Raw genomic sequence first — 6,083 nt, 5'->3', positions numbered from 1 at the left:
CCTTTCTCTACCACCCCACAGGTAACCGTTATTGGATTTTTATGGTAATCACTTCCTTGCTTTTCTATATAATTTGAATGCCTATGCTACATACCTAAACAATATACTTTCAGGTCACCTGTAGGCTCAGTCGGTTGGGTGTCTGCCTTTGGTTCAGGTCATGCTCTCAGGGCCCTGGGATGGAACCCAGCATCAGTCTCCCTGCTCAATGGGTAGTCTGCTTCTCCCTCTCTCTGCCCCTCCCCCAGCCAGCTTGTGCTCTTTCTCATTCTCTCTCTCTCAAATAAATAAACAAATCTTTTTAAAGGGGGAGGGTCAGAGGGAGAAGCAGACTCAATCCCGGGACTCCAGGATCATGGCCTGAGCTGAAGGCAGTTGCTTAACCAACTGAGCCACCCAGGCGCCCCAATAAATAAAATCTTTAAAAAATATATATATATATGTGTATATATATATATACACTTTCTTTTTGCCTGCTTTGGAATTTTATATAAATGGAATTACATTGCTCATTTCTTATTTATGTGTAATATAATATATATGATATAAAAATATATTATTTACATTTCTTAATTTTCATTGTGGTATAGTATTCCATTGTATGGAATATACCACAATTTATTATCCATTCTACTGTTAATGAATATTTAAATTGCTTCCAGTTTTTGGCTATTATGAATAGTAAGCAAATGAATGTTCTCTATTTATTTATTTGCAAGATTTTATTTATTTATTTGACAGAAAGAGAGAGAGAGCACAAGCAGGGGGAGCGGCAGGCAGAGGGAGAGGGAGAAGCAGATGTGGGCCTCAATCCCAGGACCTTGAGATCATGACCTGAGCCAAAGGCAGACAATTAACCTACTGAGCCACCCAGGTGCCCCCTCTCTTTTTTTAAAAGATTGATTGATTTATTTTAGAGATAAAGCACACGTGGGGGGAGAGGAAAGGGAGAGGGAGGGAGAGGGAGAGAAGCAGACTCCCCGCTGAGCGTGGAGCCCAATATGGGGCTTGATCCCATGACCCTGAGATCACCACCTGAGCTGAAATCAAAGTCGGTGGCTCAGCCAACTGAGCCACTCAGATGCCCCAGTGAGCAAATGAATGTTATGAACATTTCATATATGTATTCTGGCACATGTAAGTGCATATTCGTATCATATTTATTCCAAGGAATGGAACTGCTGGGTCATAGGGCATGTATATCTTCAACTTTAATAAATTAGGCAATGTTTTAAAAAAAACCATTGCACCAATTTATGCTCCTACCAGCATGTTATGAGAGTTTCAGTTGATTCACATCCTTGCCTACACTTGGCATGGTCAGACCTTTTAACTTTTGCCCATCTGGTGGTGTGTTGTGGTGTCCCATGGTTTCAAATTTGCATTTCCCTATCAACTAATGAGGTTGAGTGTCTTATCTATTTACTGGCCTTTTGTATTTCCTCTTCTGTGAAGTATCTGTTCACATCTGTTGCCCATTTTTCTATCAGGCAGACTTTTTCTTATTGATTTGTAGGAATAATTTATATAGTCTGGATGCAATTTATCTTTTATCTTCCCAGTTTTTGCCTTATATTTTCATTTACTTTATGGTTTTTTTTTTATTGATTGTACTTTTTAGAAGAGTTTGAGATTTAGAGGAAAAATGAGAAGCTTTTTGAGAGTTCCCATACACCTCACACTCAGTTTTCTCTATTATTAACATCTTACATTAGTATGGCACATTTGTGACAATGAATGAACCAATATTGATATATTATTAAGTAGAATCCATACTCTATTCAGATTTCCTTTTTCTGTTGCAGGATCCCATCCGGGAACGCACAATTACGTTTAGTTGTCATGTCTCCTTAAGCTCTCTTGGCTGTGACAGTTTCTCAGACTGTTCTTGTTTTTGATGAACTTGAGAGTTTTGAGGAGTACTTTGTGGTGTCTAAATGTGGTATCTGTCCGATCATGTGGGGGCCCCCAAATGTGGGGTGATGATTGGGTGGAAGCTGGTGGCATGAGCGGTAAAAGGATGCACCTGAGGCAGAACAGAGGAGACGGAAGTTTATTGAATACACTGCAAGGGAGCTGTGGGCAGGACAGCAGAGCAGAGACAGTCTGCTACGAGGCAGTGGGAGGGGGCTGTTTTTAAAGGTGGAAGATGAGGAGGTAGGGCAATGCATGGAATTCTCCCTTTTCTGGTAATTGTGCCTGGTTGTAAGTAGCCCATTGGTCAGTTAGGGCCTATGGATGTCTTGAGGTGAGTCGCCTGATGGTCCTGTCTGTTTTCAGCAAAGGGGGTTGCTGAAAGGCCCTTTCCACATTCCATTGCTCAAGCCTGTTTGCCTAAAAGCTGCCTCTACATACTTTTGTATGATATTTTGTAGGATGTCCCTCAGTTGGGATTTGTCTGATGTTTTTCTCAGGATTAGATTGGGATTATGGGTTTGGGGAGGTAGGCCATAGGTAAAATGCCATTCTCATCACATCATATCAAGAGTACACACCATCAACATCGTTTGTCACTACTGACATTGGCCTTGATCACCTGGCTGAGGTAGTGTTTGTCAAGTTTCTCTGCTGTAGAGTTACTCTCCCCTCACCCCCCCCCCCCCTTTTCCATTCTGTGTTTGGTATCTTTTTAAAATAAATTCTTTTTTAAGTTTTTTTTAAATTATGTTCTGTTAATCACCATACATTACATCATTAGTTTTTGCTGTAGTGTTCCATGATTCATTGTTTGCATATAACACCCGGTGCTCCATGCAGTACGTGCCCTCCTTAATACCCATCACCGGGCTAACCCATCCCCCCACCCCCCTCCCCTCTAGAACCCTCAGTTGGTTTGTTTGTTTGTTTGTTTAGATTTTATTTATTTATTTGAGAGAGAGCACAAGCAGGGGGAGCAGCAGACAGAGAGAGGGGGAGAAGCAGGCTCCCCGCCGAGCAGAGAGGCCGATCCCAGGACCCCAGATCATGACCTGAGCTGAAGTCAGACGCTTAACTGACTGAGCCACGCAGGCGCCCCCTTTTTAAAGTTTTTAAAGGTAAGTAATCCCTACACCCATCGTGGGGCTCAAACTCATGATTCCAAGATCAAGAGTCGCACCCTCTTCCAACCAAGCCAGCAAGGCGCCCTTGAAAAGAAATTCTTACTTTTAATTGAGTGGCAGGGGCACGGCATGATCTTGGCCTCCACAGGGCTCCCTGATGGCTGATTGGCAGGGACCAAGCCATCTCAATGCTGCCTCTGGGGATCACTCAGAACTTACTGCTGGAATTCATGGGGCAGGGGAACAGAATTAGGGAAACAAACTGAATTGTGTATTCTTTCAAATCTTGCATCTGGACCTCTCCTTTTAAAACTCAAGAGCCAAGAATTTGGTATCTTTGTTTCCTAGTTCTTCTCTGAGAATGCTCCCCACGGGGCAATGAATGACAGGAGTCTTGGCTATTTGGCCTGGGAGGAGAGATGTGATAAAGGTGGAGGAGGAGGCTTCTTTTAGGCTAAATGTGGGTCATTACTTCATGTATTATCCTGCCACACATATATCCACCTCTAAACGCTTCAGTGAAAAAGTTAACCACACGCACATCACCGATTGTTTACTGAGCGCTAAAGATTGAATCAGGAGGGCTACAAATAGGAAGCAGAACTGCTGACGATTCAAAATGTGACCTTGAGTACATATGCCCTTCCGCAGGTTTCAATCTCTCAATCTATGAAACAAAGAGAAAGCTTCCTACAGTGTTTATCTTGCTGAACTCCAAGGCTATAAGGAACAGTGATGCCCCTTGGAGACCTCTGAGGAAAGGGGGGCTTTAGATTTAAAGGCTAAGATATTCACCTCTAGCTCAAAAAAGGCTGTTATTTCTCAAGACAAAGAGTATAAAAGAGACTTTGGGGTTTTCTTGCGGGGAGGGGAAAGAAGAGGGATTTTATGTTCCTGTATATAATAGTTTTGGTCTTCTTCAAGTTAAAAGAAATAAGAATGTTCTAGAACTCGAGAATAGAAAAATTTACTCCATTTCCTGTTTCTTTAGGCTGGATGAAAAATGGCAGGAGTTCTGCTCCACTTTTAGTTGAATATGCCCCTAAATAAGGTTTATTTAGACAAACTCAGGGCCTCTGGTTTAGAATCTGTTTTAGGATATGCAGCAAGATGGACAAAGAATAAAATTTTAGTTGATGTAAAGAGAAATGACTGCATCATGGTTAAAAATGAATTTTTTAAAAATGATTAAATTCTTATTGATTTTTTTTCTCCCCAAGCCAGTCGTTTCAGAGTTGATGCTTTGGAAATTAGCTACTTTAGACATTTTTGGTAATCTAATAATTTCACATTCCTAATGGAAAACTATCCCTTCCCCTTTCAGATTTCTTTAAAGTTACATTTGTACAGGGGCACCTGGCTGGCTCAGTTGGAAGAGCATGCGACTCTTGATCTCGGGGTCGTGAGTTTGAGCCCCACATTGGGTGTAGAGATCACTTAAATAAATAAAAACTTAAAAAAAAAGTCATATTTGTGCAAATTCTCCTCTGAAAGAACGCAAATTTGAGTCAAGCGTTTCCTGAAATTGAATGAGGAGATCGATTCCATTCCATAAATTGAGAGTGGCTTTGGTAAGCATAGTGGGTTCTAGAAAGTTCAAAACTGAGTATTTGGGGAGTGTTCTGATTCCTGTTTTGAGTTGGGCAAGTTTTTCCTGGTGTAGGTCTGCTCTCTGAGAAACTCCTGGATCACCGCTTTCAAACCATCTCCTATTTTCTCCTTCAGTTAATCCCAAGAAGAAAATAGAGGTCGGAAACTGTGTTAAGCAGTAGGGCATCGCCCCCCCCCCAACAAGTCTGTCTTGGCATTTGTGCACTTTACAAAGCTCAAACACCTTCAATAGCTCCCCATTTCCTGTCCGTTGATGTGTAGTTCTTTTATTTAACATTTAACATTCTCAATAAACATGTCCCTAATTGAAAATTTTAGCCCTATGTGCCCCTCCCCCATATAATCTCGTCTTTGGTTAAATTTAACAGTTAATGCTCAACCTGACAGGATTTCTCCATGCGGCACCTTACAGTTTTTGCTACCTGCCAGAACCACCCCCTCTCCTATACTTGCATATTGAAACCACAAACATCTTTCAAGGTCATGGGCCGGGGCATCCTTTTCTGATCTTAGATGCTACAGTGTCACTTCTTGCTTAATATCATAGGCAAAAAACTTGTGACTGATGTGGGAGACAATGGCAGAAGGAAATGTAGATAAAATTAAAGGTCCTTATAACCTGCAGCCCACTGACAAATACTTGAGGCAGGCTAAGTATAAAGGAAGCTCCCTTCTATCTTAATGTTGATGCCTTGCTAGAGGGAAAAACTACCTTAGCTTAACAATAGCAGGGCCTCCACTATCCCTTGAGCCTTCTTTAGCGTATGAAAATCCTTTTGGAAATTTCCCTTCTCTTTACCTCCCCCAAACCCATAGTATTTAATCAGTCGCTCCTCACAATCCCAGGGCAGCAGCTCTTTCTGCCCTCCGGTCCTATTCCTGTGCTTTAATAAAACCACCTTTCTGCACCCAAGTCTCAAGAATTCTTTCTCGGCCCACGGCTCTGGACCCCAACTACGCTACTCCAAAAAACACATGAGGAGCACTGTTTATTGTATGTAAATGATGAATCACTGAATCCTACTCCGGAAACCAATGTTGCACTGTATGTTAACTAAAATTTAAATGTAAGAAAATATATCATAGGCAAAAAAACTTAAAAGTCGGAAGAGAGGATCCTGGCCTAATTAGTAGGTCTACCCTTCACGTAACACTGAGCAAATGGATGAAGGAAGTAATTAATGTTCTTGTCCCGTCACTCCTGGTGAATAGGAGAGTCTTAGGAGATAGGGTTGCCAGATTTAGCAAATCAAGATATAGGACGCCCAGTCATATGTGAATTTCAGATAAACCACGAATACCTTTTAAAGTATAAGCATGTCCCATGAAATATTCACGACATATTTATACTAAAAAGTATTCATGGTTCATCTGAAATTCAAATTTAACTACGCGTCTTGTGTTTTATCTGGCACTCCTGCTTGGAGGGCA

This window comes from Callorhinus ursinus, unplaced genomic scaffold (genome assembly GCF_003265705.2).
Source record: "Callorhinus ursinus isolate GAN/ISIS: 27379988/994484 unplaced genomic scaffold, GSC_fseal_2.0 scaffold16, whole genome shotgun sequence".
Classification (NCBI taxonomy): Eukaryota; Metazoa; Chordata; class Mammalia; order Carnivora; family Otariidae; genus Callorhinus; species Callorhinus ursinus.
This window is presented reverse-complemented; position numbering follows the sequence as displayed.